This window comes from Pseudopodoces humilis, chromosome 12, assembly GCF_049639895.1.
Source record: "Pseudopodoces humilis isolate 2021_Gansu_Grassland_sample_001 chromosome 12, ASM4963989v1, whole genome shotgun sequence".
In the NCBI taxonomy this organism is placed as follows: Eukaryota; Metazoa; Chordata; class Aves; order Passeriformes; family Paridae; genus Pseudopodoces; species Pseudopodoces humilis.
This window is the reverse complement of record NC_142211.1, coordinates 795127-811491: the sequence shown is the minus strand read 5'-3', so window position 1 is coordinate 811491 and position 16365 is coordinate 795127. Positions and strand designations below refer to the sequence as shown.

The following is a 16365-nucleotide window of genomic DNA, read 5'->3' as shown; positions in this document are numbered from 1 at the left end:
TGAAAAATTTTCTCATCTTTTATTCTTTGTCTACAATTCCGCTGAACGTGTCCTACCTTTTTACAGTAGTAGCATTCAGGGGGTTCTCTCCGTGGGGCCGGGGCTGCCCAGTGAGAACCTCGACTTTTTCTGGGTAGTGTTTTAAACTTACCCTGCATCTGCTCTTGTTTCTGGACCTCTTTCACCGCAGTTACTAAAACCTTAGCCTGCAATTTCTGCTTCTCATCTTCTCTCCTCATGTATACTTTTTGAGCTTCCCTTAGGAGCTCCTGGAGGCTTTTATCTTGCCACTCCTCGATCTTTTCTAATTTTCTCCTAATGTCCTCCCAAGATTAGGAACGAATTGTGTTTTTAACAGAACCTCCCCCACAGGAGAGTTCGGGTCAGTCTCAGAGTAAATCTGTAAACTTCGCCGTAATCTCTCGATCTATTCAGTGGGTGGTTCCTCTTTCCCTTGACATTCTCTAAAAATTTTGCTAATATTCTGGCCCCTAGGGACCGCTTCTCTTATACCTTGTACAATTATGCTCCTTAAATCCATCATGTTCCGTCTGCCTTGCTCCGTCTGTGCATTCCAGCTCGGGCTTACACTAGGCCATTTCTGGTTACCTGGCGTCCCCTGTGGATTGCGTCTGTCCCAGTCTCTGATACCGGCTTGTTTAATCATCTCTCTTTCCTCCTGATTAAACAATGATCCCAGGATTGCCATAAGATCGTCAAAGGTATAGATACTACTCCCTAAAAATTCATCTAACTTCTCAGCCACACCAAAAGGGTCATCCAACAACCGCCCCATCTCTTTTTAAATGCTCTTACATCTCCAGAGTTAAGGGGTACATTCACAAAACCGATCACTCCCGGGGCCGTCGGTACTTCCCTAAGAGGGAACAACCGGTGCCCCTCTTCACTCTCTCCCCATTCATTATCCGTCATTCTCGCTCTCAAACGGGTTCTACTTGCGGGAGGGGAATTGGTGATTGTGGGTTGCCTCCCTGTTATCAATTGTGGGAATTCTGCCGCCACCCGGCTGAAGGGAGGAATCCCCTCCGTTGTATGGGAGGGTCCCGGTTGTGGCGGCTGGACCGGCAGGGATGGATAGGGTGATCCCCAGCCTTGTGCAGGAAAAACCTCCGAGGAGGTTGCTGTGGTTACGGTGTTTACAGGCGGGGAAAGGGGAAGGGCTGCCGGCATCACTGCTGGCCCCGAGTCTCCCGCTTGAGACACACATATCTCAGTGGGTTGGTCTTGGGGGCCCAAGGGTGCTGAAGGCACCACTTGATCTGCAGAGGAAGGTCCCGCCGGTCCATGATATGGGGGTGGTAAGTGATCGAGGGGTTCCCAGGACTCAGCTCTCGACTCACGTTTTTCTTTTTGTTTTATTGGAAATAGCCCTACTCTGACATTTACCCAGAGCTTAGAATATTCCCTCTCCTCAGGATCTGAGGGGACCTTGTTCTCCACATAGGAGAATAACTTATTACATGTCCATTTTTCAAATGTGCCTAACACTGGCCAAGTGAGATGACTTCTCAACTCCTGTCCTCCCCAAACCTCCATACAATAATGTATTAATTTCTCCTTTGATTTCCCCTTCCTCTGGGGACAATCTTCCCAGTGTTTTAGCATCCACCCCAAGGGACTTTTCAGTGGGATGTCTGGTGATTCCTCCCCCTGATCGGAGGAATCTTTCCCTGTGCTTCTTCTTTGAAGCTTACTCTTTTTCTGCCCCATACTTCGCAAATATATTTTCTTACCTTTCTTCGACTTCTCCGGGAGTCGATATCTGTTTCTGCGTTGTGTACTTACTCTAGGAATCAAAATTTGCCGATACTCACCTTTCAGCGAGCTGAGCTGAGGTCTCTTGTAATCGGTACTTTTTGATCCTCTCCTGGACCTCTACTGGGGTCCGTTAACTAAAAGGGTTTACCAATTCTCGAGCTCGACAAGACGTATCCTTCCCCTTTTAGTTCCTTGCGATCAGTTCCCGAGACACCCTTTGGCCTCAGGTTTTACGAGTGTGTGTCGAGAGAAAAAAAAACTTTCACTCTGTATCGCTTCCTTCGCGGCCGGCCAATTCCCTCGCGGGAGGATGGAAACGCGGCCTTGAAGTCCACACTCGCCTCGTGATCAGATCACGTCTCACACACTCGCCCGATTGCCCACTCAACCAGCAGTACTTACAGCTATTTTCCTGCGTGGGTGTCTTTGTGCACAATAGACGTTTTACGAGCAAAACAAGCCGCGGCTTCCTGAAGGCTCCATGCCTTCCCGAGCTCTCCGATCCGGATCCTTTTCCTTTTTATTGTGGTTTTTATCTCAGCCTAAATTTGGTTCGGATGTCGGAATGAACTACGGGGGCTCTCAACTCACCAGGCCGCCAAAATCAGCGGGGGTACCCGTCCTGGGCAGTGAGATTCCCCGCAGTTTCTCCGATCCGAGTTCACGGCACCAATCTGTTATAAATGCAAAGGCAAATTTGGGTTAAATAAAAAACAATTTATTATAAAACAATTTTTATAAAAAAATAAACAATGAGGAAAAAACCACAATAAAATAAACAGCGCAGCGCTGGGTGGACAGGGGTCTATACCCAAAGGTATAGGTGTTCCCAAATCCACGAAGGAGGGTAGACTGTCTGGGGTTTTTATAGGGATTTTGTGTCCTGAGGCCAAATTCCAGGTAGGCACTATTCACCAAGGGTCCTTGATTGTTGGATGAATTGATTTCCTGGCATTGGAGAATAAAGTCAAATAGACGTCCGGGCAGAGTCTCCTCATATGTAAAGAAGTTCTGAGTGTTCTTTGATTTCATTTTCGGTTTGGGCTCTCAGAGTGAAGTATCTAAGTCCGGTGTGGAGTCGACAGATATCTCGGCTGGGCTTCCACTTATTGTCCGGCCTGATTGCATCTTCAGTCGGGGTTTGCAGGGAGGGGTGCCCAGGTGCGGTGTGGGGTCGATAGCTATCTCGGCCTGGCTCCTTTCTTTGTTTAGCTTAATCATTCGTGTCCTGCTTTTTCTTTCAGGCTGATGAACGTCGCCTAGGGTCGTTACCGCCTGAATGGGTAGTTACTGCTGGGTTTGGGGAAATTCTTCGGCCACACTATATTTTATATACTTTTTACATTGTTACAAATCTAGTGATATCCTTATTTATTCTTTCACGAATTTTTATCCAAGGTTACATTTATCACAACTGTATCTTTAAAAGCAAAGTGAGAGAATTTTACACCAATCAGTAACAAAAGTATTGATATGTGGATAGAAAAAAACTCTATAACTCACAGAGTAGTTATAAGAGTAGGTATGAATTTATTCAGCGCTGAGGTGCATGGGGGATATCTCCTCCGAAAGGCATGCACACCTTGGAGACTTGTTTCTCTCTTTTTATTCTCTACAAACTAGGGTTACACAGTACACCTAATACATATTCATTTGCTAACCCCGCCTGTCCTCACTTCGTATTAAAATTACTTCCACACCTATTTGCAGCTGCGCACTGCTCCTTGTTGGTCACTCTGGTGGTTGTCTGGGGGTCTTTGAGGCTGAAGTCAGCAATTTTCCTTCAGCTGAACTTTTCACCTTGTCTTCTTGGGCATGCTTCTTTCAGTTCTTTTGACCCCCCCTCTTTCCATTTTTTCTGGTTTAGGGGTCCAAAAGAATCCAAGGAACCCCCTCATCCTATGGTGCATTTATGCTTGCTTCCTGTTTATGCATTCTAGCTCCTTATCTCATCCTGCAGTCTTTATTCTCTTCCTGCTATTATGGGAGCAGCCAGCATTTCACACAGGTTTTGTAGCCCCTTCTTTTATGCAAGGCAATTTTTTATAAATGATTCCTAATTCTTAATTTCTCTGTTTCAGTATGTATGACTAGAGTCACTTAAGCTCCACCTAAACACAAAGAAATAGTATCAAAGGAAGTCTAGAATGGACAAAAGTCAGGGAAGACCCCATCGTAACTTCTGGGATCCGTTGATGGGCTGAACCTCTCTTCTGCCCCACAGGGATGCCTGTTGGGTAAGAACCATACTCTTTGTGCACTTGTTATAAATGCAATGGCAAAATAGGGTTAATACAAAAAGCGATTTATTATAAAACAATTTTAATCACAAACAACGAGAGAAAAAAACCACAATAAATCAGCGCAGCGCTGGGTGGATAGGGAGACGTCTATACCCGGAGGTACAGATTTACCCAAATCCACGAAGGAGGGTAGACTGTCCGGGGTTTTTATAGGGATTTTGTGTCCTGAGGCCAAAACTCTGAGCAGTTACTGTTCAACAAAGAGTTTAGATGGCTGGTTGAATGAATTTCCTGGAACCGTGGAACTGAATCAATAGACGACTGGGCAGAGTCCGCTCGCATGTGAAAGGTTCTGAGTGCTTCTTGATTGTATCTTCGGTTGGGCTCTCAGGGTGAAGTGTCCAAGTCCGGTGTGGAGTCGACGGATATCTCGGCTGGGCTTCCACTTATTGTCTGGCCTGATTGCATCTTCAGTCGGGGTTTGCAGGAAGGGGTGTCCCGGTGCGGTGTGGAGTCGATGGGCATCTCGGCCTGGCTCCTTTCTTTGTTTAGCTTAATTGTTCGTGTCCTGCTCTTTCTTTCAGGCTGATGAACGTCGCCTAAGGTCGTTACTACCTGAATGGGTAGTTACTGCTGGGTTTGGGGAAATTCTTCGGCCACACTATATTTTATTTAATTTTTACATTGTTACTGATCCAGTTATATACTTATTTATTCTTTCACTAATTTTTATCCAAGGTTACATTTATCACACACTGAATACTTTTACTGGGGATAAGAGTTTGTGTGTGGGAATTCCAAGCACAGAAAATTCTCAAAATCTTGTGCATGCAGGCCCAAACACAGAAATGAATACAGGGTTCAACCTGAGACCTTGGAAAAGGCTTCCGAATTTAGAAACCATGGGCAAGAATGTGGGTTTGTAGTTTAGATAGAAAGACATTAAGCTAGGTAGTAGAAAGTTTTAAGGTTTTGAAGTTAAGATATAGAAGTAGTTATAAAGGTAATAAGAAGTTTTAAAGTGTAGCAAATAGTTTTGTTTGTCATTATATGATTGGTTAAGAAAATCCACACTACAGCATAGACGTATAAAGCAAAATAATTAACTATTTGTGTAAAAGTAGAAACATTCTTTTGTGGCAGTAGTTTATTGGCTAATTAACTTTAAGAGACCTTGTAACCTGTGGTCTTGTGACCACTGACCATGAACATCTAGCAAACATGAAGACATTCTCACTCCTTCATGAGACTGTAGAAGAAGAATAAATACATCATGCTTTAAGACGTCTCCCAGTGGTCCCGTCTCTCTTAAAATCCAAATATCTGTGTATTACTTTGAATATATTTTTGCATTCAGATACTATCACTGACAATCATCAAACCTTAACCTGTCACAATTTTATATTAATAAATTGTTGGAAACCGAAAAATAGAAACTTCTGCAGATACTGAAAGGTTCAGTCTGCAGCCTTAGAAAGAGCTTAGATTGATGAAGGTACACAGACATTGAGTAGAGAAATTATAAACTTAAGTCTCTATAGTTATAAGTAAGAATATGCCTAGAGTAAGTAAAAAATTATATTAGGTAAAATAGTTGGAGGTTTAAGCTGTAATAGTGTGGCTTATAGAGTAAGTTAGAGATCTAGAAACTATAATAGAGGTGTGTATGAGTATGTGATCTGTCAGCTTATTGGCTAAGAGAGAGGCACAGTGCAGCAAGATTAAGTAAAAGTGATAGGTTAATAAGTGAAAACAAGCTTTGTGACAACTGCCTATTGGGCTAGAATGTTATATATTCCTGTGCAAAGAAAAAACTAGTGACTTCCTTGAGCTATGGCTGACTTGTCGCTTCTAAATCTCATGCCTTGAGACTGATATCTTATCTGGCTACTTGAGCAATAAATCATCTCAAAGCATGGTGGTCCCATCCCTCATTTTTCATCTTGACAATAAATAAAGAGGGCTATTCTGTTAACTGTTAGTATGAGTCCTTCACAGGCACTGGCAGTCACTGGCAGTGGGTTACATACTCAAATAAAGGGGAAGACTTGCTGAGGGGTGTCCCTTATGCTGTTGGTGTGTGTCCCTGAATAAGTCAGTTGAGTCACCCTCCAATCCAGCAGGACTGCTCAGTGAAGGGTCCCTATAACAGGATGCTGACAGACTGGTTGTGCACAAGGGTCTCAGCTTTCCTGGGGTGCTGACAGACAAATCAAACACTGAGAGTTGAGAAATCACCCCAAACTAACAGTGGAGTAAATGTCCCCCTTTTCATATAATAGCTAATTGGCATAGTTGGCAGGATTGCCATGTATAGACTGCTTCAAAGATATAAATGTGCCCCTTCCCAGGTTGGGAAGCAGTGGGTTCAAAGTTTTTGGAAAGATAAAGTGATGGAATGCATTGATCAATGTCAGGCTGAGCAAAAGTCTAAAGAAAGAAGAGATAAAGGTATCATTTGTGCAGTTTTAGGAGCCTGTTTCTCCTGTGTGCAGGGAGAAACCAAGGATTCTTTTGCTTCCAAATGGATTTCTGATGTAGAGCATACTGCTTTGAAATCAGAGATTGAGATGTTGAAGTGATTGTTAACCTCTGAGAGGGAAACAGGAGAAAAATTGGGAATTCAAGTTGATAAACTTAGGATTGAAAATTATAACCTTAAAACTGAGGTTGACCACCTTAAAACTTTGCTTGCTGCAGCAGAGTGCAAAGAGAAACTGCCTCCTGTTTCTGATATGCAGCCTGGTGCAAGCAGCAGCAAAAGGACATGATCATGAAGGTTTTGCATTAGACTCTTAGCAGAGCTGCAAAGGGACAAGTGGCACTGCATCACTCTGGAATGAACTGTGTTTCACAATGAGCCAATCATTTATTCACAGAACAGATGTGAGACTTGCTCTGTTGTCCTGGTTACAACCAGGAAAGAATTAATTTTTTTCAGTAGCCAGGAGAGGGCATGGCTAAGACCTGGAGGTTATTCTATACCACCTTACATCATTTTCTGGGGATGGGAGAAGGGTTCCATTTCAGGTTGTGCAAGGTGGTGGAAGGAGTGGTTGGGTATTGTCCAGGGTTTCCATGGGGTGAACAATCATGTGTGAATAGTTCGCCTCTTTCTCTTGGACAATTTATCATTAGTATTGTTGCTGTTACTGTTCATTGCCTTATTTAATTGCTGTTTCCAGTAAATTGTTCTTATCTCCACCTGTGATCTTTACCTTTTGTGCTTCCAATTCTCCTCCATCCCACAAAGGACTGAGTGGTAGGAGGAGGGAGGAGTGAGTGAGCAGCATATGGTTGGTAGTGTTAGAGTGTGAACACTAAATTGGGGAATACCATTCCTAAACAATGACAGCCTTATTTGGCGCCCAATGTAGGGCTCAAAGGGTTGAGATGACAACAGATCTCACTAGAAGAGGTTGGAACCAAATTGAATCTAAGCATTTGTTGTATTAGGTACAGAGCCAATGGCCACAATGTTGCTTGGTCTGCTCATGTGGCTGTGGTACCTAACCCTGTATATATTCCTGTATATGCAACATGTGCTCCTCACAGTGCTCTTTTTCAGAGCAGGGAAAGGAATCAAGATTGTTTTGTTGCTGTACTGTGTGATATCAGCTTATGACATGATAAAATCAAGGGCAATGAGGGTCATTGTGGATGCTGAATGCGAGAGATCAGGCAGGTAGCACAGTGTCTGTGTGAAACTGTCACATAACTTTCTCACACAGGCCTAAGAAAGTGTGGCCTGAGAAATTGTGAGGAGGAACTCAAACAGTCCTTGGAGAAGAAAAACAACCTTTGCAGGTGTTTGTCTCCTTGTTGTTTACTTGCAAGAAACGGTCGAGGAGTGTCGTTCCTAAGTGTCCAGTGATGGTGATGTGTCATTAGAGGACATGAAGTATAGAGCGAAGGGTTCCGAGAATCACACACACAGCCACAGGTTTTACATAAGGCAGAAAAGCCTTTCTTTTGGGGTTTTTCAACCCTTTTTATAAGGTGTTCCTGTGATAAATATAACATTGGATAAAAATTCGTGAAAGAGAATAAAGAATTATATGTTATATTTGTAATACTGTAAAGATGCAAAATGTAAAATAATCCAGAGATACCTTCCCGAGTCGGGCAGTAACGACCGGCAGCAACGCTTATCAACACAAAATAAAAAGCAGGACACAAGCAATCAAACCAGACAATGAGAGTGGCTCAGTCGAGATACCCATCTCCTCCGCACCCAAACTGGCCACTCCATTCCGGGAAATGCAATCGGAGGACACTCAGAGCCTCTCACATGTGAAAGGACTCTGCTCCACCGACCATTGACTCAGCTCAACAGATCCGGGAAGTCTATTCAAACTCTTTTGTTGGACGGTGCTTACTCTGGATTTTGCCCCAGGATATGAAAACCCCTATAAGAACCCCGGACTGCAGTACCTACTTCGTGGATTTGGGTAAATCTGTATCTCTGGGTATAGACCCCTGTCCACCCAGCTCTGCGCTGATTTATTTTATTGTGTTTTTTTTTTTTCTCTCGTTGTTTGCGATTGAAATTGTTTTATAATAAATCGCTTTTTATATTAACCCTATTTTGCCATTGCATTTATAACATTCCGATTACAGGTTATCCTGATTGGTAGAAGAAACAACACCCCCCTCATCCCATTAGTGGGACAAGAGAGAAAACACTCTCAGATCACCTGCGTCTTGTTTTAGGAAACCAAACCTTGTTTTTACACAACAGTCCTTGAGAGCGAACAGTTCCCAAAAGATTTTCCCTTGGGAACAATCAGCCCCTGAGAGCTTGAAATTCTCTCAGGTTCAGAAATCATGTCCACAGTGATGTGTTGGTTTGATAGCCAATGAAAGTGTTACCTTTTCGGACCTTTTAGGAACTGTCTATAAAAGAGTATCTGGAAGAATAAAACTGGCTCTCTTTGGCAACTAAGTTTGAGAGTCTGTGTCATCACTATCGCTGTTCTAATACAGTGCAACAGGTCATTTGGGATGTGTACTCAGTGTTGCTCTCCTACCCTGGCTTTGGGCCCTACCTCTGGGATTTCATTTATAATCATACCCAGTTTGTGGGGGAACAGGAAGGGTGATTTTCCCCAGCTTTTCACCCACTTTTCCTCCTTCAGGCCTGTTACAACAGCTTTTGAAAATTTTGAATTCCCTTTGGATGTTAAGGAAAGCATATTCTTGTTGCTAAGTCTGCCAGGTCTCAGTACAGTCAATACCGTGTTTGGACAGAGATTTCTAGGGAGTTTATTCAGAGATGTGCATTGAGGGTGGATAGTCATGAATGGCATGTGTAAGGCCCCAAAAACTCGTATAATGAGACTCTTAAAAGGGCTTACAGTATTTCATGTGCTCTGAGTTAGATGCACGGGGGAAACACTGACAAGATATTCTCAAGAGGTCAAAACAACAAAAACTTTACTGACAACTTTAGAAAATCAGAGAACTTTGGCAAAAGGTTTAGAGCAGCATTCAATCAACATAAAACATTTAACAAAGCATTAACTTAGCCTATTCAACTTAGCAAACTCCAAACCCATCTGATTTTAAGTTACTCAAATTCCAAGGGGAGGGAATTAGAAGAAAGAGAAAGACAGAAATATAGAAAATAATAAACATGGCTACCACTTCTAGTTCCAGAAGTGTTCAGCTGATAGAAATTCCAGGAGGAGGTAGGGTCAAGACATGTGCTTGCCTTCTGCCTTAGTTCAAGTACCCTTTGGCTTTCCTGGGCCCTTCCCCCAGATGGGACTTCTGATCTTCTGGCCACTCTGGAGCTAGAATGGGGCTCTGGGTGTGGGGTGTGAAGCATTGCCTCTGGTGTGTCAATGATTGAAGGCCACTGCAGGGCTGGGGTACAGGCCTGGGGGGGGGTGGGGTGTCCAGAGCAGTGCATTCCCTCAGCAAAGGCAAGGCCTGATCTGTCCCTTTTCCTCACACACGTGCATCAGAATTGTTTTGAGCCAGCAATCTCGTCCAATCTCTCAAAGCATGGAATGTGGGAGAAAATGAGCCATCTTTTGAAGGACTATTCTGATCCAATGGTTGGGAAGTTCACCCCTGAACAACTACAGGACCCTGATAAAGTATAAGAATATTTGAAAGGAAAATGTTGTGGTGTCGCTGTTGGACACGAAATAAGAAGCGTGGATTCAATGCAGCAGCAGAAAGAGGGTCATCAGAAGGGTTTATTCTCAGAACCTGTCTGTTGCCGCTGGTGCTGAATAGATCACACGGACACAGGACGAGGTGTGGTGAAAAGAAGAGAAAGTTTATTTTTCCTCCCAGGATTTATAGGTTTCTGACCACGGCCAGGGATTGGATGGTCAGGATAACACTCTCCCACTGCACTGGCCATGAGAGATGTCCATCACAAGACGTGTAACAGAAAGAATGTACACATATCTATGTTTACAGTTACTATCCTGGGAAAGTCTTTAGAAAACCATGTCAGGAAGCTCAGAAGCTGAGTTTTCAGGGTGACACCTGTCAGCTCTTTTTATAAGGTGTTCCGATACAGGTTTAACATGATTGGTGAAGGGAACAGCACCTCTCTCATCCCATTGGTGGGACAAGAGAAAACACACAACACAGCTCTACAGTATTGTTTTGAGAAGTACAATCTATTTACAAAAACAGTCCTCAAGAGAGAAATGTTCTCAAGAGACTTTCCCTTGGGAACAGCTCAGCCACTGACAGGCTGAGAACTCTCTCAGACACAGAAAATCAGGTCCATATCTCACCCCGTTTTTCTATAAAAAAAAGAAAAAAAAAAATTAGGAAGATGTTTAGGGTCTGCTTGTAGAGGGACCATCCCAGTGATCACTCGCATCCTCTACATCTGTGTCATCACTTGAATGTTCCTCCACTTGATGACCTTCATGCTGGTCACAGCCTGTGGTTTTCTGGTCACGGCCTGTGGTTTGCCTGTTGGCTTGGTTCTGCCTTTGTGATTGCAGGTCAGGGCGGACACACTTTGTAGGTTCCCATTGTACCCCAGTATCTGTGGATACACACGCACATCCATGACCAAAAGCGATAAGTTCAAACAGGCCCTCCCACTGTTTGGTGGTCAAATTTCGCACCCGAACTTTCACTCGGGGCTGATGTGTCTTGCCTGAAGCCTGCAAAGAAAGGTGATGGTTCAAGATAACAGGGTTATTTGAATTCTGCGGCACCGTAAGGTGATTTACCGTGAACAAAGCTTTTGCCAATCGACTTTGCGGGGTTTCACCCTACATTCCCCATTTCTGTTTTTGAAGAACCTGCTTCAGAGTACCATGAGCACGTTCAACAATAGCTTGACCAGCTGGAGAATGCGGAATGCCAAATTTGTGTGAAACACCCCACAACTGCATGAACTGCTGCACTTTCTGTGAGGCATAAGTAGGGCCATTATCGCTCTTCACAGTAGAAAGTATCCTTAGCATGGAAAAAGCCTGACTCCAATGGGCAATGACATCACAAATTTTTTCTCCAGTATGAGCAGAAGCCCACATGGCAGAGGAGAAAGTGTCAGTAGACACATGCACATACTTGAGGCGGTGAAATTCGGCAATTTGGGTAACATCCGTTTGCCAAATCTCCAAGGCCTTGAGGCTTCTGGAGTTTACCCCCACCAGTAAAGGCAGAGCGTGCGCGTGACAGTCATCAAAGGAACTGACAGTGTCACTAACCTCAGCTGGAATCAACTGAAACTGCTTTTGCAATGTATGTGCATTTTGATGAAAAAATTCACATGATGCTCTGGCCTGTGCTAGTACATCAGGCTGAGGTGCTACCCATGTAGGGTTAGCCCACTTTTCAGCCCCGGCATTACCTTCTGCTATGACATCTGGCAGATTGGTATAGCTTGTAACTTGCTCTTGAACCGAATTTCAAAGGACGACTACATTTTCTTTTTGGAGGGACCACTGGGTTTCCCAGATGGGTTTGTCCATCAGCCACCGTAAAGGAGGCGTAGGACACAGTGCACCCTTCATCACAGTGGCCCCCATCAAAAATCCATCCCAATCCATACCCCTCAAGCCGCCAGTACATCCCACCCCCAGAGGTTAGCAATAGCTGTGGTGACATAAGGTCTAACCATAGCCGATTGTCCCTCTGAGTTTGTGATCAGCACAGACTGCTGGATCATGAAGCATCGCGCTGTTCCACCCAATCCTGTGACAGGTGACTCCACAGGATCCAGAGGCCACTGCAGACGCCACACAGAGACGGACAGGATGATTACGTCGGCATCCGTGTCAATCAGACCTCGAAAATGGATCTCTGGCGGGGTAGCTCCAGGGAGGCACAGGGTAGACCACATCTTGGGACGTTTGTCAGTCAGGGTTGCAGTCCAGTGAACTTGAGGTGACCCGGTCAATCCAAAGCAGCTGTCCCCTCGACACCGATTCACAGCCCTATATGGATGCTGAAAGCAGGCAGGGAGCACAGAGCCTGTGTGAAACCAAGTCACACAAAGTTCTCACTCTGGCTTGAATAATCATAAGGAGGAATCTAAACAGTCTTTGGAGAAGGACAACTTTTGCAGGTGTTCTTTGGATCCTTGTTGTTTACTTGTAAGAAACAGTCAAGGGGTGTTGTTCCCAACTGTCCAATGCTGGTGATGTGTTGGTTTAATGACCAATGAAAGTTTTACCTCTCGGACCTTCTTGAACCTGTCTATAAAAGAAGGTCTGGAATAATAAAACTTGCTCTCATGGGCAACCCAGCTAAGAGAGTCTGTGTCATACTTCGCCGTTCCTAAAATAGTGTGACAGCCCTGGAAACTGAAGACTTGAAAGGCACAAGTTGAGCAATGCACATTTTCTCTGGGATAGTGATGGGGGGGTGGGGGTGGAAACCATAGCACAAATCTGTCCCGTATAATCTACATCAATAAGTCTCAGATGCACAATGATACCCTGAATAGTGGTGCTAGATCTCCCTATGAGGAGAGCACTTTTGCCCTCCCCCAAGGGTCCAAAGGCATCCAAAGGAATTTTGTGCATTTTGCAAGAGTTCAATACGACTGTTCCTGCTGTGAAGACATCAAGTCTGGCTGAGCTATGGGTGCTGGCCACAAGCCGGCTAAGCAGACCTGCATCAGCATCGGGACCTGGGGAAGTGGTTATGTCTGCCCGCCTTTCCCCAAAGTGCTTGGCTTTCTGTTTCCTGAACTTGGCAAAGGCTGGCCTTTAGCATCTAATTTCACTGTGCAAGCCTCTGCAACATGCTTTGGCTTTCCACACTGACCATACAGAAACGAGGGAGTTTTCTCTTCCTGTTTCTGTTTTCCATGCTTTTTGATGGCTTGTACAGTCACCTGTTTCTGCTGCTTACCCTTTGGCCCTTTTGAGGATGCTGGTAAGGCAGTAACCAAGGCAGCAATCTTATAATCTGTGGTGCCTACATTAGCACAAGCCTGGACCATGTCCGCTAAGGAAGGGTCCCCTCGGAGGGCCTCAATCACCCTCCTATAATCAGCATTGTCATTTGCTATAATATCTATGTCCCCTGCCTCTCTGTCACCAGTGTACACCCAGCAGTAGCCAGGGAAACAGGGGAGGTAGTTTAGCTTAGCAAAGAACTTAAAAACGAGGCTGTTTCCCTTAGCTGAGATGGCAGTTGCAGCTTTATTTCTTGGGATCCTATGGAGTTGGGGAGCAAGAGGGAAAGAGAAAGAGGTATCGATAAGCACCCGTTTTTCAAGGCAGGGGGAAGAGGGTGGATTACATTTACACAACCAATAAGGGGAACTGGGGAGAAAGAGATAAGGGAAAAAAATTTAAAATCCTACATTTTCAGGGGTACATTCTTTGGGTCATACCATTTTTCCTAACTGCATAACAACATCTCACCCTTTCTTATTATATAAAATTTTTGTTGAAGGGTTATGAGATTATCTTGATACAGGTCACGAGATTGTCCACCACTCGTGATTGGCGAGCCAGTTAAGTTGCTTCCGGTCCTCTAGCTCTATGTGGTTGATCTCTGAGGTAGTAGAGACTAATTTTTTGAGAGCTTTTGAAACTAAACAATGGACAACTCCGAATTCGAGCACGATTAGAAACAGAGTAACAAAAAACAACAAGATTGTTTTGATTATCGAGGTCCACCATCCTGTGAGTCCCCAGCCTTTAAACAGCTCACTAAACCAGTCCTTGGCTTCTTGCTTCACTTGTCCGATCAAGTTCTTCATCTTTCAGAGGGCTCCGTGGACATTGGGAGCTTTTGAGGACAGGTTTAGGCAGAAAAGTCCTTCAAATTCCTGGCATTCGTGTCCATGCAGCAGCAACAGAGGAAAATCTATGGCAGCCCGATTTTGGAGTGTGGCCTGTCTGGTAATTTCCTCGTCTTCGAGGAGGGAGCTGAGGGCGACTGATGTCAAATTGGCCAGTTTGATCACCCAGCACTCGAGCTGTCCTCATTCATCAAGTGCCTTGGCAGCTGCAACCCATGGAAGAAATATGGATGCAGCAACCCTTTTTGATTTTGCCCAATGAAATATATCCGAATCACAATTTGAGTCTAAAATATCAGTTCTTCTTTTGTGGATTTCATGAGTCAAATTGTCTTTCCTAGTCCATCTAATAATTTGGGTATGGTTGGGTGCAAACAGGGACAGCCTCCCAAAAGTGCAAGGCCCCGCTCGAAGGCGAGATGGGACTCCTGCCCATGCTTTATTGTTGGAGTCTGAGATACAGATTGTGTGCCCTTGTTTCTAATACTTAGTTATAGGATTCAAAAAAACACTGAATTTCATATAATATGAAATTCATGAGCATGTTTTCATGGTAACACATGAGAACAAATGCTAAAGTTAGATAAGAAAAGTGTAAGTGTGTAAATTAGAAAGTTTTTTAAATCACTGGGTGAAAAAGTAGTTTAGAGAACAAGAGACAAGATGGAGGATTTAGGGTGTTGTCTCTTGTCCTTCTTCTTTCTTCTTCATGTTCTTCTCCTAGGGGTTTTTGGGTAGTAGTAGGTGACTGGGTAGAAAATGCCGCAGTGCAGCACAGGTGTTGGGTCATTGGGTCACTAAGAAAAATAGCTTGGTTGGCATCTGTTAATTGGGTAAATGGACATATAAAAGACCTTGAAGAGGATCTTTGTTGGCCATTTTACCCCTTTTCTATCTTAGTGCACGTAGCTCTTTGTACCTTGTAATGCTGATAAGAAAAAATAAACAACTGAGACCGAACAAGATAAAACTAGCCTCCCTCTCATCAATCTTCAGTTCAAAGGGAAAAAGAACCCAATCCAAAAGTCCTTAATGAGATAAATGGCTCCCAAACTTGGGGCACTTTGAACTGAAGGTTCCTGTTGAAGAAAAAAAAAAAAAAAAAAAAAGAAAGAGAGAAGACAGCGGAAAGCTGGAAAAAAGAGAATACAGCGGAAAGCTGGAAAACTCCCTGGAAAGGGGAAAAAGAAGATCTCGGTAATCCCGGTGCTGGTGAGAGCGGACAAGCCAAGCCAGACGTCTGTGAGCTGTGGAACGGATCACGGATAGAGGAGCTGAGAGGAAGCTGACCCTGAGGTCAGGTAAGCCGTCAAAAGAGAGCAAAAACATGGGAAACATGTCCAAACCTGAGGGGGAGGTTTTAGTTATCTTGGAAGCTATGGTAAAGGAGCACCCGATCTCTGTGTCCATGGAGGAGCTTAAAAGCCTTCTATCCTGGGTACGGGTAGAATTCCCTAACGTGGATTCAGAGAAAATTTTTATCCCAAGCCTGTGGGAGAAGATAAACGTGAGAGTATATGAAAAAACCACTCTTAGAGACCAGGCAGGGACTAAACTTCTAATGACTTCTGCAGTGACTTATGAAGTCATCGCCAGTAAATGGGACTCTGAAACTCAGGCAAGGGACACTATGGGTCCAGAAAAATAGAAGGGCTTGTTTCAGTCAGATGCGGAATCCTTGCTCCCGCACGCTGTAAAGTCTGTGTCAGCCTTCCTGAATTCTACCTTAGCAAAGAGAATGTCTAAGCCTGTTGAAAGCCCAGAAAAACAACTATACAGAGACGAAGAGGCAATTCTAAACCGCAGGCAGAATCTGCAAAAAGGGGGCTTAGAGCTTTTGCAAGAGTGTCTGAGTTCTTTTGGAGCTGTTCCAGGGCTCGGTGTGCTGTTGCAGGCAGAAGAGGGAGGGGAAACTTCCTTGGTCACCGGCGTGCCGGAAGCCGAGTCCCTTTCCGGCCCTAGGGGGGTGGACAGCCCTGTCCCCCCTGGGAGGGTACGGGAGGGTTCGGCCCGACCCAGAGTAGCTCGGGACCTCCACGGGCACGGAGGCCCCTGCGCCCCGCCTACCAGGGGTGTGCTTTGAGCCACAGCTGTCAG

The 16365-nt window shown here is 44.5% G+C and overlaps 1 pseudogene; it reads left to right on the top strand.

Moving 5' to 3' along the window:
* The window catches only part of LOC148183265 (uncharacterized), a 42671-nt pseudogene extending 38046 nt beyond the window's left edge, over positions 1-4625 (top strand).
* The last annotated feature ends 11740 nt before the right edge of the window (positions 4626-16365 follow it).